General features: G+C 41.7%; 1 pseudogene; it reads left to right on the plus strand.

Moving 5' to 3' along the window:
• Positions 1-4,419: 4,419 nt before the first annotated feature.
• On the plus strand, positions 4,420-6,042 carry LOC147883050 (cytochrome b561 and DOMON domain-containing protein At4g17280 pseudogene; annotated as a pseudogene).
• The last annotated feature ends 18,355 nt before the right edge of the window (positions 6,043-24,397 follow it).

The following is a 24,397-nucleotide window of genomic DNA, read 5'->3' on the forward strand; positions in this document are numbered from 1 at the left end:
TGCCCACCATCGCCCTTTCGCCCTAGCCTCCTCTCTACCCTGCCTCCTCTCTGCCTAACCTTTGATTCCACCTCCTCTCTGCCTCTAGCCTCCTCCTCACCTTTCGCCCTCGTCTTTCGCCCCGCCTTGACCTTTCGTCCCCACCTCGGCCGTCGCTCCTCCCCGTCTCCTCTCTGCCCTTCCTCCTGATGCTCTGCCCTTCCGCCTCCATCCCTCTCTGCCTTTGCCTCCCCTTCCGCCTTCTGCTCCACCTCCCCGCCTACTCGCCCTCATGCCATCCACCTCTCTCCACTCTCCCTTCCCGACTCCTCCTCCTCTTCCCCTAGCTTCTATTCACCTACCTTCGGCCCCCTTCACACCACCCCCACCTCCTTTTTTGCCCCCCCTCCTGCCTTCTCTCCGTCCCCCATGCTTAATTCCCCCTCTGCCTCCCTTCCACCCTCGTACACCCCCTTCTTGACCCCCTCACTACTTCTACATCTTGCCCACTCTTCTTCTTTCTTCATCTCCTTTCTTCGCCTCCACTCTCCCACCTTGTCCATCCCCCCTGCCCCACCTCCCCCCCCTTTTTTCCTTCCATTCTTCACCTGCAGCAGGAGCATTTGTTTTTGTTAGAAAGAAGAAGATCTTGGTGGTGATCTTTGGTCTGGCCAGAGGGGCTCTATGGCAGCACCCTCAAATCCCACAACTGTTAAGGTACCTCTTTCTCCAGACAAACAACAGGTTCAACAAGCAATTCAATCCCTCCAAGATAAGGCGATTGTGGGCAGAATTGTGGGCCTCACACCCACAAGGAGATAGGTGTGAGAGTGGATCTAGGGTGAGCTTGGCACTAGAGAGTGGCCACATTCATGAGGTCACCATCTATCTTCTTCATCTAGCTAAGATCCCCCGATACAACCTTGACACTTGTGGAGTAGAGCCCCATCCTCCTTGGCCCGCATTTGATATACCTCTTGGTACCATGGCTTTACAGTGGAGGACATGGACATGACACACCATGTTCCCTACTGCTCTGCTTTGCAGGGCTCCCAAAGGAGTATAGATCCACCCTCCCCTGCATTGACTGGCATTTGGCACCGTGCTCGAGTCTTCTCCAGATTTGGCCGTAGCAGTGGTAGCAGATGATGGGGTCCCTAGGATCAGACTGGTGATTGAGAGCCCAGAGTCCCTCCCAGAGTTGATTCTTCTAGAGACCCTTGAAGGGGGTACACTTCACCAGTGAGTGGAGATTTCTGGGTTACTAGGCTAGTGTCTCCGTTGCAAACTAAGCTCCCAACCTCTAGCTTGGGTGTCCCATACCGCGGGACTTCTAGAGGTTAGGACCCTGGAACTATATGGAGATTTTGGACTCTTATCCTCGTACCACTGGAGGTAATGCTCATGGTCCTACAGCCCCGGAAGGGGGGTTTGATCAATGCAGTAGGCTCTCAAACACACCCCGTTTGGAGATTCTAGTTTGCCTCCATAGGGTTGGAGAAGTTGTCCCTAGAGGTGTTTGATGCTATTATGGGCAATCAAATTTCACACATGATAAATGAGTGAATGGGGCCACAGTGATAGGACCTTTGGCACGCCCATGGTGCGGAGTTGAATTTTAAACTGAGCTTCATGCGAGAGGAGCCGATCTGTGGTTTGGTGGTAGGAGTTATCAATGATCTGTGGTTTGGCAGTAGGAGTTATCAGATTGCTACTGGAGGCACAGGTGGAGCAGGCATACTACTGGCCCCTCTAGAAGTCTGCGGAGCTATACCTGATACTCTGGCAAGAGTTGCAGAGGGAAGTGGTAGGGTAGAGCGTGGACATCCTTTTGATTCAAGAGCACATGTTTTCAACATCATACATCAGATAACGACACCACCTTCTCCTCCCAGGGAGAGGTCCAAAGGAGTGGTGGTCCCCCATAGTAGGACAGAGTGGAGGGGCCTGCATCTCAATCTCATAGACTTTGGCTCTAGAGGTCTATGATCAGGGTGAGCTCATCCTAGGATGGGCAATTTGGATGGGAGTTTGGACGGGAGAGTCCAAGATTGGGATCCTGAAGGTTTATGCCCGAGCACACAGACAGCACTACCCTTTTGGAGAAGGCTATCAGAGTGTCTTCTGGATATAGATTCCTGGATTATTGGAGGGGACTTCAACAACCTAGAGTTTGGCGAAGACAATCAGGGTGGTGCCTCCTTCTCAGAGATGCCAGCAGTAGAGCGTAGCACTTGGGAGCAGTTCATTTTCATGATTAGTGGTGGCAGAGACCCGTGGCAAGAGCCAGATTTCAGCAGGACACCTGGTAGCCTCCTCTTATCCTTTAGATAGAGGAGACATGATGGACTGCTTGAGAGACTAAACTGTTTTTATGTTGGGGATTGGGACTGCACAGAGGCAGCTCTATCGGGATTCTGGTAGGTACCACAATGTCAGACCACTCTCCAGTAGTACTTCACTTAGATTAGCCCCGTCGAGGTCTCTCTCAGAAGGGAAGGACCTCCTATAGGACTAAGAGATCTAGTAGGTCATGGCAGGTTTGGGAGCACTCAGAGACGACTAAAATTTCTTGCCCACCCTTATTGGTCTCTAACCTTGCGTGCGCATGTGGCTGCCTTTCATTGTCGGCCAATCTCAGAGGTTGTCCATGATTTCCCTACCCACAATTGTCTGCACCTGACCTTGCTCTGCTATCGGTTGAGGCTTGGACAAGACATGCCGAATGTGTTGCTAGTTGTCACTAGGCACACTGGTACACATGACACAAAGGATGCAAGGTGATGAAGTGTCTCCAAATGCAGTCTGTTTACTTGCATCTTGAAGGCTTGCGACGATGACATCACAGGAACATAAGATAATTTTTGGCAAATACATGATGTAGATATAGATTACATCCTGAGTCTCTCATATTGCCTTCAAAGTCCTAATGTATCTTTCACATGAGGACTTTTAAAATTCCTATAGGGTAAAAATATATTTACATTATGGGATTTATAAATTTTGCAAAATTTCACAAAGGGGATATAAGGAAATGCAAAAAATAGGTTACATATGGATTTATAAAAGAAGCCTTGAACACAAGTGTTATAGACATATTACACTGAGTGACCCCCTCGAGCACCCGATCGTGCATTGACTTGTAAATGGGGCTTAAATGTTGTAGTTTATCCACAAAAGCTCATGATCCATCTTCAATATGAGTGGAACTTAGGATTTTATAGATATTACTAAAACAATCTTAAGGGGAGTTAGGAAGTAAGCTTGTCATGTTGGAAGTTGCAAGTAAGTTCATATATGTGCTTTGGGGTCCATATTCAGATTTATAAGGAGGGGAATCTGGAAGAGGGGGTGAAAGGATGAAGAAAAATACAATTATAGTGGGAAAAATATCAATTTTGAGTATGGTTTTACAGGTTTATGTGCATGTATATAAAGTTGTATTTTTTAGAGCTTAATGCATTTTAAGTTAAGATGTACAAATCTAAGCATGCATGTCTATACCTCCAAAGTATTCTGGCTTTTGTACATATCTTCATGATACACATGTATATAAGGATGCCGCAAAAATAAACAAAGACTGTTTGAAAGTACATGAAACATTGTGCAACATAGGGTAATGTGTTACATCATAACCCAAATCATCCCAATAGTGTGTAGGCTCTACAAATAGAATCTTTATGGGTCTAGGCATGAAATAATATTGGCATTACATGAAATGTTATTACAAGAAAATAGGTGCTATACTACTATGTGAAAGATCAAGCCATGTAGTATGATGAGTGCCACATTCCATGGTGGTCGTTGCAAAGCAACTAAGGCTCAAAAAAGCAACATAAGTACAAGGTTTTGAGTAGTTGAGATGTGCTTGCTCATCCGCTAGAGGTACGATGAGGGTGAAACAATATGGTGGACGCTTGTAGACTGAATGGCATTTTTTGGGGGGATAGATGCAAGGGAACAAGACAAGGTTTAAAAACAAAGGATACATTTTTTAAGACAAGGAGATCAACTAATGCAAAAAGTAGTTGAGATGTGTTTGGTCATTTGAGCTAAGATGGTGGACGAGGGATAATTTCTTTAAGAAAAGAGGTTGCTCATAAGCGTAGTGGATGCAGGTAGAAAGAAGCATGCCAAGGTTGGAGTAAAGTGAGAGGAGGTGCTTAAGGAGGGTGAAAGGCAAGGGTCATCCAAGAGTAGGTTCGAAAGACAATGACAACGACGATGATGTGTGTGCCTCCACACTCATGTGTCTCTGTATATCTCTGCACCCTGTGCTGATTTTTTTTTTAAATTAAAAAAAGTGGGGTGTCGTTCTCTTATGTTGTGAGTGGGAGAGAATTTTCGTGGGGGGTAGGAACTTGGAAGGCTGGACACGAGGAGGTGGCAGCCGGCGCTGAGTTAGCGAGCGAGCGAGAGAAAAGTCGTCACTTGAACGTGAGCTGAGCATCATCCATCGTCGTCTTTGCTTGTTCCGTCGCCCAACCGCCTCTCGCGTTTAGCGGTTGGCAAGTGCTTTTTCATCGTCGATCTCCTCCTTTCTGGCATCTTACGCAAAAGCACTGCTTTTCTCTGGCTTGTGGCTCAACTGGATGCTTTTGTGTGCTTTTCTTCAAGCAGCTTTGCTTGTATGCTCTGCTTTAATCTGCCTCCATCGCCCACAAACTTGCATCCCTGAGCAGAACAGAACAACTAGGTGCTCCCAGGGCTTACCGCCGCGCCGATTACGCCATGGCCAAGCATCAGCCTTGGCAGACCATCTTCCTCTTCCTTGCTGCCCTGGCTCTGCAGATTTTCATCCCCACCTCAGCGCAGTGCAGCAGTAACAACATCTCAGCGGGGTTTGCAAGCTGCGTGGACTTGCAACCCTCTACTCTCGCTTGGACATATGTCGCTACAAACAGTACTGTGGCCATTGCCTACACTGACACCGCTCTATCAATGAGCGGATGGGTGGGCTGGGGAGTCAATTTCAACGGAACTTCTATGGTGGGTTCCAACGCCTTGGTTGCCTTCCAAGAGCCCAACGGCAGTAGCGCTGTTCTTCGCTACAAGCTTACCTCGACCGTTTATAATGACATTACTGTCCCTCTTCAGCCGGTGAGCAGCTTTGAGCTTCAGGTGCTCAACATGTCAACAATGATTTCGGGAACTTTTTTCACGATCTTCGCAACGCTGCAGCTCCCTTCGGGGCTCACAAGTCTCAACACGGTTTACAACAGAGGGCCTTCAGTTACTAACAATATCCCTGCTCCTCACAACACCGGCCAAAGGAATGGCATGCGAACAGTCGACCTGACGACAGGTTCAGTTACTGCATCCCAAGCTCCTCATCAGAAGCTCAAGAATCTCCACGGTATTCTCGCTGCCGTTTCTTGGGGTGTTCTTCTCATCGTGGGAGCTATGGCGGCTCGGTACCTTCGTCAATGCCCCTCGCTGGATTCCAGATGGTTCTACATCCACGTAGGTCTCCAGACCACAGCATACCTTCTAGGCGTGGCAGCGTGGGCGATCGGCTTGAGGCTCGGAGCTCTCAGTCCGGGTGTGGTTTATCACGGCCACAGGAACATCGGCATTTCTGTCTTCACGTTGGCCACAGTGCAAATGTTTGCCCTTTTTGTACGCCCGCACAAGGAACACAAGTCACGGCTATACTGGAACATTTATCACCATACTTTAGGCTACTCCGTCATCATCCTCGCGGTGATCAACATCTTCAAGGGCTTCGACATTCTTGCACCACCGCAAAAGTATAAAGCGATATACATTGCCTTCATCGTGATTGCAGCCTGCGCCAGCTTAGGGCTCGAAGCGGTGACATGGTGGCATTACTTTCGCGCAAGAAAGGAAAAACAAACGCAACACGGTCAGCAATCTGATGGATATGCAATGAACAGCAACGGACGTGCATACGCTAGTGGCGGTAGCACTCAGACATACGCTGCGACTGCCCCTCCCAACTGGGACGACGTTTAGACGAGACAATTCTTTCAAACAATTTTCTAGATCTGCTCTTATGTCGAATCCATTTGAAAGGAGTTGTAAATATCTGGAATCGTAATATCAGCACGCTGTTTCTTCCATTAGCTTTGCCCTCCGAGGACTCGACTTTGTTAATTCTGAAGCGTCAAGTCTTCATAGGACAGCTCTTCATGATAATAGGTTTGCACACGTCTCCACGTTTTGGCAAGTAGATGATTATAGCGTAAGCGAAATGGAGTTTCCCTGTTTTGCCTGAGTTTCGCATAGCAAATGTTTTTCGCATCAGACAGGAAAACCTTCGATCTGTGAACTCTCAGTTTTTTCATGAATACAAAATTGTGGATGCAATACTTTGAAACTTTTTAAAATATTATTTTCCATTAAATTGTTTTTCCACCAATTCATGACAAATGAAAACAACTTTTTCATTAGAATGACACGTGACTTAGGTAAGAGCATAACAATTTAATGAAGATATTGTATAAATTGGATACAAGCACTCTTTACAAAAAACCTACAAACAGTTACTATGGAATTGTTTGCATGGTGGTTTTAAGGGTTCCTTTAAATTTAAAAGGTTTAGTAAAATTGAAAGTTTTAAGGTCCTATAGTGATTTTAAAAGTTCAAAAACTAAAGGTTTTTGAGTTTCCATAAATAAAAAATAAATAACTTTTAAAGAAATAAATGGTGCTTTAAGTAAATTTGAGGATCTCAAATTTGGCCTAAACCCTTAATCTCTAATCTCCTTCTAAACCCCTTTTAACTTCTCTAATTTATCTCCGCCAATTATAGTAAAGTCTCATTGGTTGTGCCTTCACTCCTGACTTCTAATCCATCCCCTGCCCCCTTCCCTTCCTCACGTTCAACATCAGTTCCCCTTCCCTTCTTCTTGAGCCCTTGTCGACCTCCCCTTCCCCTTCCATTCCTGAGCCCTTGTCGACCTCCCCTTCCCCTTTCATTCCTGCTTCTGCCCTCCCCCCCCTTGATTCTTCCCCCAACACCACCTCCTTCCCTAATGCTCGAGCTCTTCCTCCTTTCCTCTTTGCTTCAGCTCTTTGCAAAACATATTGATGTGGTATTGAGTGAGATTACTTCTCTTTTCAAAAAGTCCTCTAAGAGGTCATGCAGATTGCTAAGTTTACAAGAAGAGTTTGATTGTCCTGCTTTGAAGATGGAAAAGGTACATCAAATAAGGTGGTTGAGTGGAAAGAAAGTCATTGTGAAAGTATGCAAGGTGTTACAACCTCTTTTGTTTATCTACAAAGAAGAGAGTGAACAGTCCTTTCAATTGGTTGCAAATTTCGAGTTAATTTGCACACTGCATTTTTTTTGTTGACCTTGCTACCTTGTCCCTCATCTTTCAAAACACATATGTGGATGTGGCTATTATTCCTAGCATTGTTTATTCATTAATCTCCATGATAGAGATGGAGTTTAGTGCTCCTCAAGCTATGAATATAAACATGTGATTATATATGAAGGGAAAATATCACTTTATTCCATAGAATCATGGCCATAAATATGGCATGAGGTTTTTGCTCCTCCATGCCACAAAGCATATGGACTCACTGAAGTCAAAGTTCTGCAATGTAGGTCCTTCAACTGAAATTCGCATGAGAACATCTAGGCTTTGTGTTTCCATCCTGTTTTGTACTAGCTTATTCTTTATAATATTCTACATACTAGAACCTCTCTCATATATGGCAGTGCTACAACATTGTAGCATCGCAATTGGAGAAAGACGAAGAAGGTTGGAATACTTTGTACACCAAGGATCACTTCTACTAATCAAACACATCTTTCAAAACTTTGCCCTTCCAATTTGATGACCCTTGAACTTTAAATACATGAAACTTCTGCTCTCTCATGAATCAAACCATCTATAACATTTCCATCTTCCATGGTCTTTGCTTCATCTGAACCTTGCCAAAGCATCCAAATCTTGGTCACCAAAATTCTTCCAGTCCTTAGATGAAGGAAATATAACAGGATCATGACTACTAAGTCTTTGCAAGATAGAGGTTCCTACATTTGCATTTTACATTTTCCATCAGTGCAAAAATCAAGATGAAACTCAATAGCCTCAAGCAAGTCACTACCAATCACACATCTTCCAATGCAAAAACATAGAACATATCATGCTTCATGGCATTCTGTAGAGTCCACAACCATCCATGTCAGGTTCCAAACGTTGGAATAATAGGAAATCCATATCCAACATGGTTGTCCGTGTTTATATTCATAGCTTTAGAAGCAATTAACTCCATCTCCATCATGTTGGTTTTCGAATCAACAACACTAGGAATAGTAGCCACATCCACATATGTGTTTTGAAATATGAGGGACAAGGTGTTCCATAACATTAACTAAAAAGTGTAATGTGTAAATAAACTTGAAATTTGACAATTAAGATAGCTCTTCACTCTTCTCTTGTAGGCAAACAAGAAGAGGTTGTAGCTCCTCGCATCATACAAGTCGCATACTTTCACAATGACTTGCTTTCTACTCAACCACCTTATATGATGCATATTTTTCATCTTTAACACTAGTTTGGTAGCTCAAAAGGACATAAAAGTGTCCTTTTCAGGGTTCCAAATTTGTTTTTTAGTGGTTTGAATCTCTATCCAATGTAAGTATCCTTCACGACATTTTTTTTAAACTTGTTCAAGAACATGTTAAAAATACATCCATAGAGAAAAAGCTATGGCAAAGCATCCATTTTCTTTGTAGAACTTTTGTGGTTGCTGTTTTGACACTTTCAAACTATTGGATGAACGAATTTCAAGCTTATAGCTCTTAATAAAAATCTAGTTCTAGTGGTATTAATTTTTTTGGACATAGTTTTACTTTGGAAAATTATTTTGGGTGTAACTTTCAATACTAAAATATATATTATGGTCTTTAAAATTGAATGAAAATGTGTGTGCCATCATTTGCTACATCGTACTCAAAGTTATATACATATGAAACATATATTTTATACACATAAACAAAGTTTAAACCTTGTAATTTTGTTTTGAGTAATCATTTTTTGACCATTCGATCAGGTTCAAAAGCACATGTACATACTCCGATACAATGGAGCTTATGCACCATTGAAACCTTCTTTATCTCATATAATGGCTTTATATTACGATAAAAGTGTGGGAATATATCTTATATAACCCATATTACTATGTATAGCCATGCATGACATTAAAGTTTTCCTAAGGAATATATTACCTTTAACTTTACACCAAATTACTCTCTAGGCACACTTATGATAATTCATCATTTGCATGGACAAAAAAAAAGATCATAAACCTCACATTCATCCAATTTAAGGACTTAAAGGATGTAACATTATCTTTTATATACAATGAATTTTCCATCCATATATAGAAATCTCAAAATATAAATACCTATTTCAAGAAAAAAATCATTGATTACAAGTCATTTTTAGCCTATTTGACATAAAAAATAAGAGAAAATAGCAATCAAATCCTAGATACATCCCTAAATTTTGGACTTTTTTATTCAAAGAAGATACTTTTGACCATATAGCAATGATTATAATTTTATAGATCTAAAAATTTATGCATTAGGACCTTGTAAGACACGGTTTTCACAAAACCTGAAGCTGTTGTTTTGGGTGCTGTTTTGACCATCAAGAATTTAGGGTGGAGAAAATTCTATAAATTTAATCCTAGGACCCGTAATTATAGTTTATAATATTTTTTAAATAAAATTTGGATCATAAGAAAGGACAAGATGAAGATATGACATGAAAAATCTTTGCATGTAGCTTTTGAAAATTCCTTAAACATGGCCACTTAGCAATGCATTTTTATGTCTTAAAACACTTTAATCTCCTATTACCAAACTAGTGTTAAAGTAGGATAATCAAACTCTTCTAATAAACTTGACAATCTGCATGACCTTTTAGAGGGTTTTCTAAAAAAGATAAGCAATCTCATTCAATAACATTCAATACCACATGAATATGTTTTGCATATGCATTGTTTCTAAAAGTATCTAAAACACACAAATGTGTTCTATGAGCCCACAATGCATAGATATGAGAAAAGGACCACGTCTTTTTAGGAGAGCTACCAAACCATTGTTTCCCCTAACCATGTCTGATGCTCCAAAGCCTACCATTTTTCTTTGGTCTAAACCATACAAGTTTAGCATGTCAATCAATACAACCTAGAAACCTCTAGTAGTTCTGTCCTTGGTTTCCAACAAACCTAAGAAAGATGTCTGTGGCTCATGATCATACAAATACGTGGCATAAACTATCTTATGTTCTATCACTGAATCATCTGTGGACTCATCCACAAGAACACAAAAACATTTAGAAGAATCTAAAACTTTCATTACCATGGTATTTTAGATGGATTCACTTAAGATCTAATAGAGATGAAATTTTAAAAAGCCAATGTATTATTTTGCAATGTAGTAGCTACATCGAAACAAGTTTAACAGACCCACATCAACATTTCCGCTTTGCTTATCCAAACCTTCCTTTAAGACATTTTTACCATAGTTCAATGAGTAGCAAGCCCAATTGTGCTTGTGAGAGGCTGCATGGCATCTATTAGCACACTTAATTGAATATTAGTAGAACCACATGTGCCAAATTCACTTTGGTTTCATATTCTACAAAACATATGACCTTGGGCAGTGTCAAAGTATACACAATCAAATGACACATTCCATGCATCATTCCATGAAGCACATGCATTCTCAATCCGTGCAAGTTCTGCATCATTACTTGCATTTGAACCATCTAAACTCACATAAAATGGAATTTGTAGCACATGAAAGACTCAATGTAGACTTCTTAGATTTTTTTGATGGATTCAAGATCCTAGTAAAACTAGGAATCGCCAATAGAGTTGCTTGGTTTTGTAAAGGCATAAATTTCTTGGGAGCCATGGAAACCTACAAAGGAAAAATATAGTTTACAATATATTTCCCACAAGATCTATGCCTCATAAGTAATCTCAACTAATCCCAAAATAGTTATGACCTTGGAGTCATCGATGATAAGACTACAAAACAACTAGTTGTATACGTGCAATTTCCTATTGTATTTATGAGTAGAAGCAAAGTGTGTTCTCAAAAACCATACTTCTAGAAGTTGAATTATCTTCTATAAGTTTTCTATGGTGGTAGGAAACCATGACCGTACTTGTGCAAAACATTGTGTTGACCAAAACGTCAAGGACTAAGATATCGATGTGAGCTCTTTACCTTGTTGACCTATTTCTTCTATATCCTCTATAGAAATTGAAAAAGGAATTTAACATGTGTACACACATATGAGGTACATACCTAAAGAACTAGTGTTGCAGGACTATCCAAACCATCTTTCACAGCACAGACCAATTGTAAGTGACTTATTTGATCCTTCATATTTTATGACTCAAACTTTTTGGCTTTGTCCTTAACCCCTTTGAGTCTTCATGTTTTGTAACCATAAATTTTTTGCTTTATTCTTGACCCACAATATCTGCTTTTTGGCTTCAAGATATATACCCTCTTATGAGTAGTGGCATCCTATTAAATACATTTTAGGATTCTTTGATGTGCTACATGGGTCATAAGAGAATTGAAAATCAAGGTAGAACTACAATACAATTAGCTCAATCAGGTGTATTTTTTAATGATCATTTTTGCCAACTACTTAACGAGGGTAACATGCATGGTGTGTTGAAAAGAAAAAGATCTCCTAGCATGGAACACCATGGACTAGCCAATTCCTCATGGCAATGTAATAGAGACATATAGAGCCAAGCTATTTATAGAAGTACAATGGTCTTTATGGCCTGGCATTACTACTAGAATTGTCAAAATAAACATCCATTAGGGGAGAATTGGGGTCTCAAAAGGGCCTCATAAGGAATGGATTAAGAAATGGATTAGTCCTAATGAAAGGGCCAAGGTAGGTCCCAAAAAGTCCTAACCCCCCCTCACCTAGGTGGGTTAAGCCCACAAGTGACCCCACCTCTAACACCTCTTACACAACTCTTACTCCTAGGTGGGAACCAAAAAATTCAAAATTCAAAAATTCAAATTTTGAATTCCCTCCCTCCTTCTCTCTCCTCCCTCCCTCCCTCCCCCTCCTCCCTCCCCCTTCCTCACTCCCCCTCCTCACTCCCTCCTCCTCCCCCTCCCTTGCTCCCTCCTCCCCCTCCCCTCTCCTCCCCTCCCCCTCCTCACTCCCTCCTCCCCCTTCCTCCTCCTCCCCCTCCCTCCCTCCCTCCTCCATGCCTGCTCCTTCTACCCTCCCCCTCCCTCCCTCCTCCACGCCTGCTCCTCCTACCCTCCCCCTCCCTCCTCCTCCACTGTTTCTCCTCCTCCCCCCTCCCTCTTGCTCCTCCCTCCTCCCTCCTTCCTCCTCCATGCCTACTCCTCCTCACCCTCCACACCTGCTAGTCTGCCCCCCTTTCCTCCTCTTCAACTACTGGTCCTCCCTCCCCTGTCCCTCCTCCTCCTTGCCCTCCCTCTTCCTGCATGCTGCTCCTTTAAGCCTGCATCTCCACACCTTCTCCTTCTCTACACTCCTTTAGTCATGGCACCATTTGAGGACGTCTCCAACAAGTACCAGGTTCACTTAGAGTTGGAGGCTGAATATGCAAGCACACGTAGTCTAGGGTTGAGGGGAGCTTCCAAAATCCACAGTCTTCGTTCGCAAGGAAAAGAGCATCTCGACCTTTGGGTAGAAGGTTCCTTGTATCCTTTAGATCCTGCCAGCCAAAAGAGCCCTCCTTTCCATACAATGCATGAGCTAGTTTGGTTTGTTGGAAATGGACATGCGTGGTTGCTTGGTTATTGCAATCAGTTAAACAATGCCCAATCAATGGCTATGCAAGTAAGCGAGATGCACAGAGCCCAAGCAGAGATGTAGCACATTAAGGAAAGAGCACCATTATTGCAATGCATAACTCTATGCAGGATCTTCAAAGGGAGAACCAAGATCTTTATGATAAAGCCAAAGCATTGGACTTGGAGCGAAATGCATTAGACTTGGAGCGACATAAATTAGAAGAGTCACTCTGTAAGCTAGCTGAGTCCAAAAAAGGCTTGGAAAGATCTCTATGCAATCAAGTACGATGAGCCGTAGAGAAGGAACGAGTGCAAAAGATGAAAGAAACACCTTTGGGATTGAAGGAGAGGAAAAGAAGGTACTTACATAACATGGATGCATTGGCACCCACTGGTGGTGCTAGAAAGAGGAGAGTCCAGGCTACAAGGTTGGTTATCAAATGTTCCAATGAGATTACACTCTTTTGTGCTACACTGTTTGTGACTAAGTTTTTATTGTGTTCTTCTTTAGGAACTTCATGGAAGATGTGATGGGAAGAACGGGCAGGGATGATATTGACTATTCATATGCTCTAGCTAGTTTATTGAAGTCAAGCGATGTCATTGGGATACTAAGGGACCCAAGACACAAGCACCTACGTGTGCAAGTTGCTGAGGAGGTGATGAAGGACTTCAAGGATATTATGGATGCAAAGGAGATGCTTGCAGCTTGTGATACTACCGGTGTAAGTCGTGAAGCTTACACATCTGTTTTCAAAATTTTCAAGTCTGCTATTTTGGGAAAGTATAAGAAGTCTATAGTGCCCCTTCCCACACCTTGGTCCGTGAGACGTGCATGGCGATAAACAAACCAATGTGCAAGAGAAATGCTTGGAGGGTACCATTGTGTAAGGGGCACAATGACTTGGAAGAGTAAAAAGAAATCTGGCTTGCAAACCTTTGAGATAAATGCTTTCAACAATGTCTACTTAGATGTTGAGAAACTGTAACAAGCAATGGCCAAATTCTATGGCATGAGAGAAGATGGTAAGAGGAAATCCATTATAGCATTGCACTTTACTTAGTTCATTTCCTATATCATGTTTATCCTAACAATTTTTCTCTTTTGTTGTACAGATTGCAATGGAAAGCTCATACTTGTTATCAAAATGGATGAAGCTCAATTGGTGAAAGAACACAAGTTAGAGAGAGTTAGCATCTGCATTATGAATAAAGCCTTAGCCTTTGTTCAAGGGGATGAAGAAGTAGAGCAAGATTTCTCAGTGCAATCATAGAAAGATATATGGTGGCTTACAGCGTTTGAGACTCCGAAAGAGTGCCATGAGACATTAAAGTGGGTTCTAGATAGAACAAGAATCCCATCGACCATCCAAAGACAAGAGGAAGGGCAAACATTGACAGTCGATGGCCATGGAACCTTTCAAGTTGAATGGCATCTTGCTGGTGATTTGAAAACCCTTAAGTGCTTGCATGGTTGTGATACAGGGGCAAATGCAATGAACACCTGCCTTTATTGCATGTGTTCGCAACGTAAGCAAAAGGCTAGCTTACAATGGGAGAATGGCATTCTATCTTGCAGCCAAACGCAAGCTCCGAATCATGACAAGAAGGATCCAAAGTGGGATCCCATCTTGCCCATCCCACTTGAGAGAGTACACATATGTACTTTACATGCAGAACTGCGCATACTTGATAAGAAGTTGTATTTGCATCTTGTTTATGCTTGGAATTTAATTCTGCAAGAAGTATCTACACGGTGCATCGCAGAAGCTGAGAAGTTGTTGTCAGAGATGGGATTCCATGAAGGACATGTCAAACTTAAGGAGGATAAGAAAATGTCTGAGGCAACACATAATCTTCCTGCAAAAGTGTACATGGGTGGAGGGAAGGCAAGGAGATTCCTATCGAACCACAATCTCGACAAAGACAAACATACATTGTCTCAAAGTAGTTTGGGTTGGGAATACTGGAAAGCATTGTGTGAATGCACGACCAATAAGGCTTCTTATCCTCAAGTAGCAACTTTGAGAGCTAAAGTATGGACAAAGGTAGATGCATTGATAAAATTGCTTCGCCAGGTTCAAATCGATGAGATGTATTATGAAAGGTTCAGGATGGCTGTGAAAGAGTTTATGCAATTAATGGTGAAAGCATGGGGGGAGTCGCACATTACACTTTACATGGTAATCTTGGCACCATCGTAATATTTAGCACTTGCTTTATAAACAGTTTTTCTTGCTGATTTGATTCTCATCATGTTTGCAGCATATTCGCTATGCACACGGACCATGGTTTGTACAAAATTGGGGTCCTTTGTCAATTTGGAATACACAAGGCATGGAGAAGTCGCACTATAGAGCCAAGGCAGCCTACTTCAAGAACTCAAGGCATGGTGGTGGTGTCATTCGCAGCAATGCATTGCATGAGATGTTCGACTGGTTTTCTAGATGTTTACTAGGAAGGACTTTGAAGTCTGAAAAGGCAAAGGCATCAGAACTTGCAAAAAGAATAGAAGGCATAGTGCTTGGAAAGCATCCATAGGGAGTCAAGGAGTCACACGTTGGTTGCAAGCTAGAGTGAGAGAAGGGAGTAGATAGGTCCAACCACCAACAGAAGCTATGGTGTAATTGTATACAAATATGAAATAAATATATTGCTTATTTTGACCACAATTTGTGTACTTGCTCTTTAAAATCTTGCTTATTTTGACCACAATTTTTGTACTCACACGACGTTGGGGAAAGTGGGGACATGGTGAAGGAGGGGGGAGAGAAGGGAGGGGCGTGGGGTGGGAAAAGGGGAGGGGGGATGGGGGTATGGGGGAGGGCAACAGGTGTGGGCGGGGCAAGTAGGGGGAGGGCAAGGGGGGGGAGGGTGACGAGGGTGGAGGGAGGGGTTGAAGGGGTTAGTAGGGCGAGGGCAGGGGACATGATGAAACCCTAAATGTAATTAAAAGGGATGTCAAAACATGATGGGCCCTTATAAAAAGTTAAAAAAAACCCTAACTCTCATTATTCAATGGCAAGAGTGAAGAACACTGCTAGACCCACTGGATGCCGCCTCCACCCTTCCTCCTCTAGCTCCACCACCTCCATGGCATCCGTGCACACGAACCTATCCGAGTCTGGTGGTGCCTCCCCCAACTCTCGTGAGCCCTCCCCCAACTCCCCCAAGTCCCATGAGCCCACTCCCCAGTCTCCTGAGACTTCTTCTCCTCCCAAGTCCCATGAGCCCACTCCCCAATCCCAAGAGCATGAGCCTTCCCCTCAGCCTTCTCCCTAGCCTTCCCCTCTGCCTCACAGCCTCAACATGACCCTCATGAGACCTTCCCCTTAAAACCAAACATAGTGCATGCATGTGTAAAAGGAACATGTATCATCATGGTTGAGGTAATGAAGGCTTTTGTCTTCATTGGGGGTTGTAGGGTTTAGGAGGAGTTCAAGGGTTAGAGGGAGGTTCAGGAGGTTCCAAGGTTTAGAAAGAGATTCCAGGCAGTGCTCACCAAACCCGATTGAGCATATAAAATTCCCGGTTGAAATTGAAAAATCTCGGTTGGTGTTGACGGTTGCCTTTAATTTTAAGGACCAGGATTTACATATTTTAGTTATAAATCCCAGTAACACTATAAATTTTTATGGACTTTTATAATTTCACCCCGGTTAGATCTTCGTGGTACCTTTAATTTTCAAGGCTCAGAAAAACATTTTTGTCGAGCACTGGTTCCAGGGTTTAGAAGAGGTTCCAGGGTTAGAAGGAGTTCCAAGGTTTAGAAGGAGGTTCCAAGGTTTAGAAGGAGGTTCCAGAGTTTAGAAGAGGTTCCAAGTTTTAGAGTAGAGTACATGGTGGAGAACTCGTCTCCCTTGTAGATCATGGAGATTAAGGGTTGAGGAACTAAGGGTTTAGGGGGAGCATAGGAGTGGGAGAGGAAGGTGTAAGAGCATGGGGGAAAGAAGAGAGAAGAGGGAGGAGGAGGAGGAGGAGGGAGGAGGAGAATGGAGGAGGAGAGAGGAGGAGGAGGAGGAGGAGGAGGAGGGAGGAGGAGGAGGAAGAGGGAGGAGGAGAAGGGAGGAGGAGAAGGAAGGAGGAGAGGGAGAGGATGGGTTGCAAGGTTGGAGGAGAGGGGAGGAGGAGTTGCAAGGTTAGGACATGCTTTTGGATGTGGAGTGCAAGGAAGCATGGACACTTGAGACAATTTCTTGGAATACCAAAGTAGAACTCAACACAATGCCCCAAAGAGTGTGGGCTTCATTCCATTATGGGGTATTTATACAAGTTGGAGAGCTTCTCTCTCTGCATGTAGGAATTGTAAGACATTCTCTCTCTACATGTAGAACTTACATATAGAAGTTGCATGTAGGAGTTGCATGTAGGACTCACATGTAGGAGTTGCATGTAGAACTCACATGTAGGAGTTGCATGTAGAAGTTGCATGTAGAACTCGCATCATGTAGGAGTTACATGTAGAACTTGCATGTAGAACTCGCATGTAGAACTCGCATGTAGGAGTCACATGTAGAACTCGCATATAGGAGTTGCATGTAGGAGTTGCATGTAGAACTCGCATGTAGAACTCGCATGTAGAACTCGCATGTAGGAGTTGCATGTAGAACTCGCATGTAGGAGTTGCATGTAGGAGTTGCATGTAGAACTTGCATGTAGAACTCGCATGTAGAACTCGCATGTAGGAGTTGCATGTAGGAGTTGCATGTAGAAGTTGCATGTAGAACATGCAAGTTGGATTTCTAGGAGGGATTATTTCTAGCCTTATGCAGTCAAGACCACCAACGCTTAATTTCTCTTGGTCATAGTTTTGACCCAAGACAAGGTATCTCCTGATCAGAGGGCTTGGTAAATGGCATAGTAGATGGAGAGAGGAAAGCTAAGGAAAATCTGGAGAGAAAGTGGTCCAAACGTGGAAGAAGGTGGAGAGTGGAGAAGAAGGTGATGATGTGGCACTTTGGAGCGAGAGTAGGCTAGGAGCATGAGGTGGAAGCTCAAGGAGGGTAGAAAGGCTCTGATACCAAATGTTGGAGAGTGGGAGAGAAGGAGGACATCATGGAAGATAGTGTGGGAACCAAAGAGAAAAATGTTCCATTGATTCAAGAGGAAGTTCTCTCTTTTATAGAATGGAAGAGAGGGTGGCCTAGATCATAGGCACCTCTCCTACATCAAAGGAAATAAATCCCTACATCATAGGGACTCCTAAATCTAAGGCACCTCCCCATGTGGGGGCCTTTGCATTACATCATCACCTATGTCATGGTCTAGACACATCATAGAGCAATTTAGTGTGCTACACACATACATGATCATAGGACAAGCCCTTGACCACACAATTCCTGACATACCCCCCTCAAGGGTTTGCCTCTTGCTATGTCAAGGATACATCTAGTCATATAGTTTCACATGACATCTCATGATGGTCAAGGATAAATCTATGGCTAGGATCTCATGCTAGCAAAGGTGCTCAAGGGTCAAGGTTTACAAAATGGGATAGACCCCCCCAAATGGTTATCTCCCTTGCATATACAAGGATAAATCTTAGGCCTTTGTGTGGACTTGGTTTCTCATGTCCGCAAGAGGTACCATGGAGGCAAACACATATCGCATGGCCTACATCATATGGTGACCATAGGTGATTTACAAGGACTATAAGGACAAAACATATAACCACCATAACATTCTTTTTGAAGTTCTACTCCAAGCAGAGAACCTCAAAATTGACCAAGTGATGATAAAAAACTCAAAAGATAAAATCTTTATTTTCTTCTACCATAGTCTATGTCTTCCATTGCCGATGGAGTTCTCTCTTCAACTATATTTCCTTGTTGTTGATGTAGCCCTTCTTCACAAAATTTTCTTCACTTTCCTTAGAGTTGTAGTAGAAACCATTTCTCTCCTCTTACAAAAGAGAATCTTCAATATCCACCAAGTTGGATGTAAAAATGTATCTATACTCTTTATCTAGAAGACTTTTGAGTAAAACTTGTGCATCAAATACCTTCTCAAGTTGCACCCCAACTTCATCTGAAGTCTCACACCCATTACTGTGATGAATGTATAAGTCACTAAGTCCCAATGCTATGATAGCAAGGGCCTTTTCATATTGGACTATCCATTGTACTTCCCTTGGCTTCTTTTCTTTACCATTTGCCACATTCCATATCCCTTTTCTCATGATGGTGAACTTCTTGTTCTTCATAATCTTCTTGAAGTGTCCAAGCTTTATCTTGGTACCACAACATATCATCTTGGTCATATCACATCCAAGCTCATCACTTACAATGTTTTTAGACATCAAGGTCAAGGTAGATCACCCAATGAAAAGTGATGATCTACTATATATGTCACTATGAACAAATAAGTACCTTTGGGCAAATTCACCTTATGATGACATGATATTGATTAGGTCTTACCACTTGATATATTATTCAAGGGTAGTGTCAATACTCTTACAACTAGTATCTCTCAACACAAGTCATCAATCTCCAAAATGATGACTATCCCTTTGCAAATGGCACTCAAACATAGACAAAGTACAAATCATCACCATAAATGACAAGTACCATGAAACTTGTGGAGTCCCTTTTAGAGTCAATACTTAGTCAAATAGAGATCTATTAGTGCAGTTAGCTAAAACAAATATAGAACAAAATTTTTGACTGGTCAAACCTCTAGGATGGTCAAACTTTGACCAGATTTTGACTGTTTCCCCCAAATAAAACAATATGAAGCTAGACACCAAAATTGAAGATGAAGGAAGTAGCCTTGAGAGGGTTTCTTGTACAAAAATGAAGCTTGTATACCAGGAAGTGTCCCCACGAAAGGAATCATGCAATGTCACGTTGTGTCACCATGGAGAGATGCGCCTATTCTGCCTAATATTTGTGTGATTACTCCTCACTCCAACAAAAATTTAGGCTCAAAATTCAGCACAAGGTAGCTTATGGCATTACCCACTTGTGGCTAGAAGGAATTAGTTTATAGTCAGGTATTTCATTGGAATTTTATGACTAATCATCAGCATGTGCAGTAGAGACCACCAACGCTTAATTCCTCTTGGTCATAGTTTTGACCCAAGACAAGGTATCTCCTATTCATAGGGCTTGGCAAAGGGCATAGTAGATGGAGAGAACAAAGCTAAGGAAAATATGGAGAGAAAGTGGTCCAAATGTGGAAGAAGGTGGAGAGTGGAGAAGAAGGTGATGAGGTGGCACTTTGGAGCTAGAGTAGGCTAGGAGCATGAGGTGGAAGCTCAAGGAAGGTAGAAAGGCTCTGATACCACATGTTGGAGAGTGGGAGAGAACGAGAACATCATGGAAGAGAGTGTGGGAACGAAAGAGAAAAATGTTCCATTGATTTGAGAGGAAGTTCTCTCTTTTATATAATGGTAGAGAGGGTGGCCTAGATCATAGGCACCTCTCCTACATCAAAGGAAATTAATCCCTACATTATAGGGACTCCTAAATCTAAGGCACCTCCCCATGTGGGGGCCTTTGCATTACATCATCACCACTTATGTCATGTCTAGACACATCATAGCAAGTTAGAGTGCTACACACACACACACACACACAAATCCCCTAGGATATATTTGCATTCCTTGGGGTTGTCAGCACTTTAATTGTCCATGAGAACATCATGGACATTTTCCTCATGGGTACTTTTATAACCTGGGGAAAGAATGTGGTAATGGTTACTGACTGATATCTTGCACCTTGCTGCACTTTCATAGACTTGATCGAAATCTATAACACTATGGCATGACCATAATTATATATGTGAGATAGGATTTGAGGTTCCTTGGAATGGCTATTGATTGGGAGCCTATGAGGTATGCATTGATCGACAGGGATTTTGCCTCGGAACATAAATGTGTTGGATGTAAATGGTATATGTTTCGACCCTATAGATTTATTATACATTAGAAAAGAATATATACATATATATATATATATATATACATATATATACATATATGTATATGTATATGTATATAATTTCCCTCACTTTTAAATCATGGAGAGGATGATCTTTTGGAGGTAATCCTATACATAAAGATCAAATGCTTATTCTATGAGACACTATAGAAGGAAGTATTATAATGGGGCATTATTATAATGGTAAAGAGGCTAGGATCAATCCAAGAAGTGACAACAATGGAGAAAAATGGTGGGATTTTTTACTATCATTTAGTGAATGTATACATGAAATGAGTGATGCCTAAGTGCTTGGATAGATAGAATATTTATAGTTTTGAATTTATGAGACTCTGAGATGCCATACTAGAGGCAGCATTAAGTGGGAAGCTTGGAGTACTTTGGACATAAATATCACTGCTCATTGACCCTTTCTTCTCATTGTGGTCCACAAAAAGGGCTTAATAGAAATGCGCTCCACAAAATTGTTGGCTATGTGAGATCTTCCTAGATTTATGTTAGAGAAGTACCTAGAGAGCACAATAACTAGAGGGAGAATCCAAGGATTTCTCATTAATGGCAATGACAAAGAAAATAGACACTGTTGGGACCACTACATTGATTATGGTGAGCAGGTGTAGTAAAGAAGAAACTGTGAAGACCAAGGACCCAACAAGCTGGCACACAATCGCAACAGTTAGATGAATGCTCATCCCCCTCATTTCTCCCACTGATAATTGATAGGCAAGCTAAAGGGAACCGTGCTTCTTCTCCCCTGAAGCATGCTCTTGTTTTCTGGAGTCCTTGGGTTGAGATATCTCGAGGATTGCCCCCATACTCCTACGACGGACCCTCAACTTCGAAAATTGATGTCCTGCACGAGTTGAGGAATCTAAGCAAGTCTACAACCATATTTAGCACCGAAACACTCCGCGTAACTACCACCGACTAGAGCTATTGACCAAGAGCATGGAATGTAGGTTTATATGTGACTAAATGACTCTATTTGGTTCCTAAAGCACAGTCCATTTACGTCAAAGTTTTTAGACAAGGGCTCTCATTATGCATGCCATGGAGACGTGAAGTAATAGTTTCATGCTAGAAGCCCATTGCATCAGAGTTCTTGCCTATCTTTTGAAGGGAGATGAGATACTCCCTATATCTAGTTAATGTTCAACCAAGTTTGACGATCCTCTTCACGACACTTTAACATGTAGAGAGCCGACATGAATAACTTGACTCTGTACCTCCTTCGCGACACGATTGGGTGGGAGGAGTTGCTTGAAATAGCATGCACATAGAAAATAGTCACGCTTTGCCTTCCCATTAGCTGAATGCCTATCGTGTACATAGGGACCAATACGTGGTTACTTTAGGACTCTGGTAACATGGCTGAGAATCTCAAAAGCATTGGTTTTCCCTAAGACAAGAGCACCATTTATATACATGAAGTCCCTACGCCATTTACATACTTGTATTGGCCTTCCCCTCCTTTAAAATTTTAGCTTTGAGATGTTGTAGCTCTCTTAACATTGCTTCCTCTACCAATGTGCTATACAGAAGGCTCCTAAGAGACATCTACTCCTTTTTATCTTGTGCGCTCCACTGGATATTGAAAACCTTACGAGCTCATATCTAGAGTTATGGCTATAGCTCTATGCGAGAGTTCCCTGGCTCTTATTACATGCAAGAGTTCTCTGGCTCATGGAGTCTAATCATAAGCTTAGATAGCCAGAGCTACTCACACAAATTTGATGAATGCATAGATACTACACAATTACTTGTTGGATTCCAATTTACATTAACACTAAGTAGTTGCTAGAAAAGGTTGCCGTGTGCTTGCTATGTGTTTGATACTAGTTTAGCTTGACCGATGACTATTATTTGGTTTTTATAATTTGGGAAGTTGAGAATCATACTATTATTTTACATAAACATTGTGAAAATCTTTTACATTGATTTTAGAATCTTTTGGTTGGGTTCTAGTCTCCTTTTACATTGATTTTACAATATCCTTTTATAAGGGGCTTGATGAGAACCACTTGGGAAATATATTTAAACTATTTTTAATTTGGAAATTTCCTCACACTCGTGAGTATTATGTGGATAAACTAAACGATGATTAATATGGATCTATAGAATGGCCTTGACCTAATGGATCGCTTTGACTTATTAAGTTTTGGCCTTATGGTGAGATTGTTTTGGCATTCTTTAATCCAAGGTGATAAACATTGTACCATTGGAACTTGGAATTTGTCTTTAAATTGGAACAAGGGAATTGCAGACATGAGGAGAAAGAGCAATGTCTTTGATAATTATTATTTGAGGATTGCTTTATAGTAGTGTTTATAACAAATTTTCCATTAATGGTGAATGGATTGATGCTTTCATGTTCCACTTGTCTGGCTTCTACACTTTATGCCATCCTCCTACCCATTGGCATCTTATCATAATATGTTATGCCTAGGATGCGATTGGCATTTGAAAAGATCTTCTTGCCCTATGTTCTAGATTATTCAAGTGATAGATGGGATCATCTTGGATATATGCTGAGTCAAGACATATTTTACCCTTTGATCTATATGTAGGTTTCTATCCACCATTTTTTGGAGGTTCTTTTGTGCAGGCCTAACATGATGCAATACCATGATTGGTTGAGAATTGATCAAAGGACAACATGGCCTTTGATTAGTTCATATAATCCTTTGGGAATTACTCTAAGATTTTATAAGCATTTCACTAACTGTCTACATGCCAACAACCGCCGATTTTAAGGGGCCTCTTTGATTAAATTTCAGCTTTTTAATGTCTCATTCTTACTTCTTGACTTTCATAGACATTGGATTAGCTTGGGTAATGGTGTTAGATGGCAGCACCCACTTCGAGAGTATTTCTTCAACTTTGGGAGTATTTCTACACCCTCACTTAACTAAACACTTCACTTGCAAGCTATACTTAATGGTTTACTTAAGATTCCCACCTATGACTTGGATTTCACTAACATTTCATGTATGCATTTCTTCATATCTTTAATTCTCCACCTTTGATTACTATTGAATAGTAAAATGCCAAGACTTGATTATGCTAATCTAGACCGCGTGACATGGATAACAACTATGTGCCAGCATTGAAGATGCCTGCAGTCCCACAATTCATAGTGTTCATGTTCTAACGTGCTATGTTTGTGGATGGATACAGGTGAGTTGGCATACCTCTCCATCAGGTTTGCATTAGAAAATCTAAGGCATGAAGACACGGTGTTGGCAACTTCAAGGAGCACTCTACAGTAGAGTTTCTCCAAGTACTACTAAATATAATTGAACTCTCTATTGGAGACTAGTCATGAGTATCCTTGTACTTTTTGCAATGTACTGACATAAATGTGAGTATAATAATTGACTCCCACTTTGACACCTTGTTAAGAGGAATGGTATGATATGGATTATTCTCACTTATGTGGTATTGAGAGGTTGGTTATTAATGGACTACTATCACTAGTTGTTTGGAAATGGTTTGCAATGGATTTACTTTGACATTGAAAACTGGTCTAGTAGTACAGTAGGATAGATGTTTGATAGGACGAACACACACTAGTATATCCATTATAAGATAAGAAAAATCTTGCGACTGATGGCTATACTTGGATTGACTTGTTTCGGCTGATTGAAGTTTCAAGCCTGATTATGGCAGGAGGACTATGGGG

The sequence above is a fragment of the Dipteris shenzhenensis genome, chromosome 28 (assembly GCF_047967505.1).
Source record: "Dipteris shenzhenensis isolate YYH24624 ecotype China chromosome 28, Dip_SZ_1.0, whole genome shotgun sequence".
Taxonomy (NCBI): domain Eukaryota; kingdom Viridiplantae; phylum Streptophyta; class Polypodiopsida; order Gleicheniales; family Dipteridaceae; genus Dipteris; species Dipteris shenzhenensis.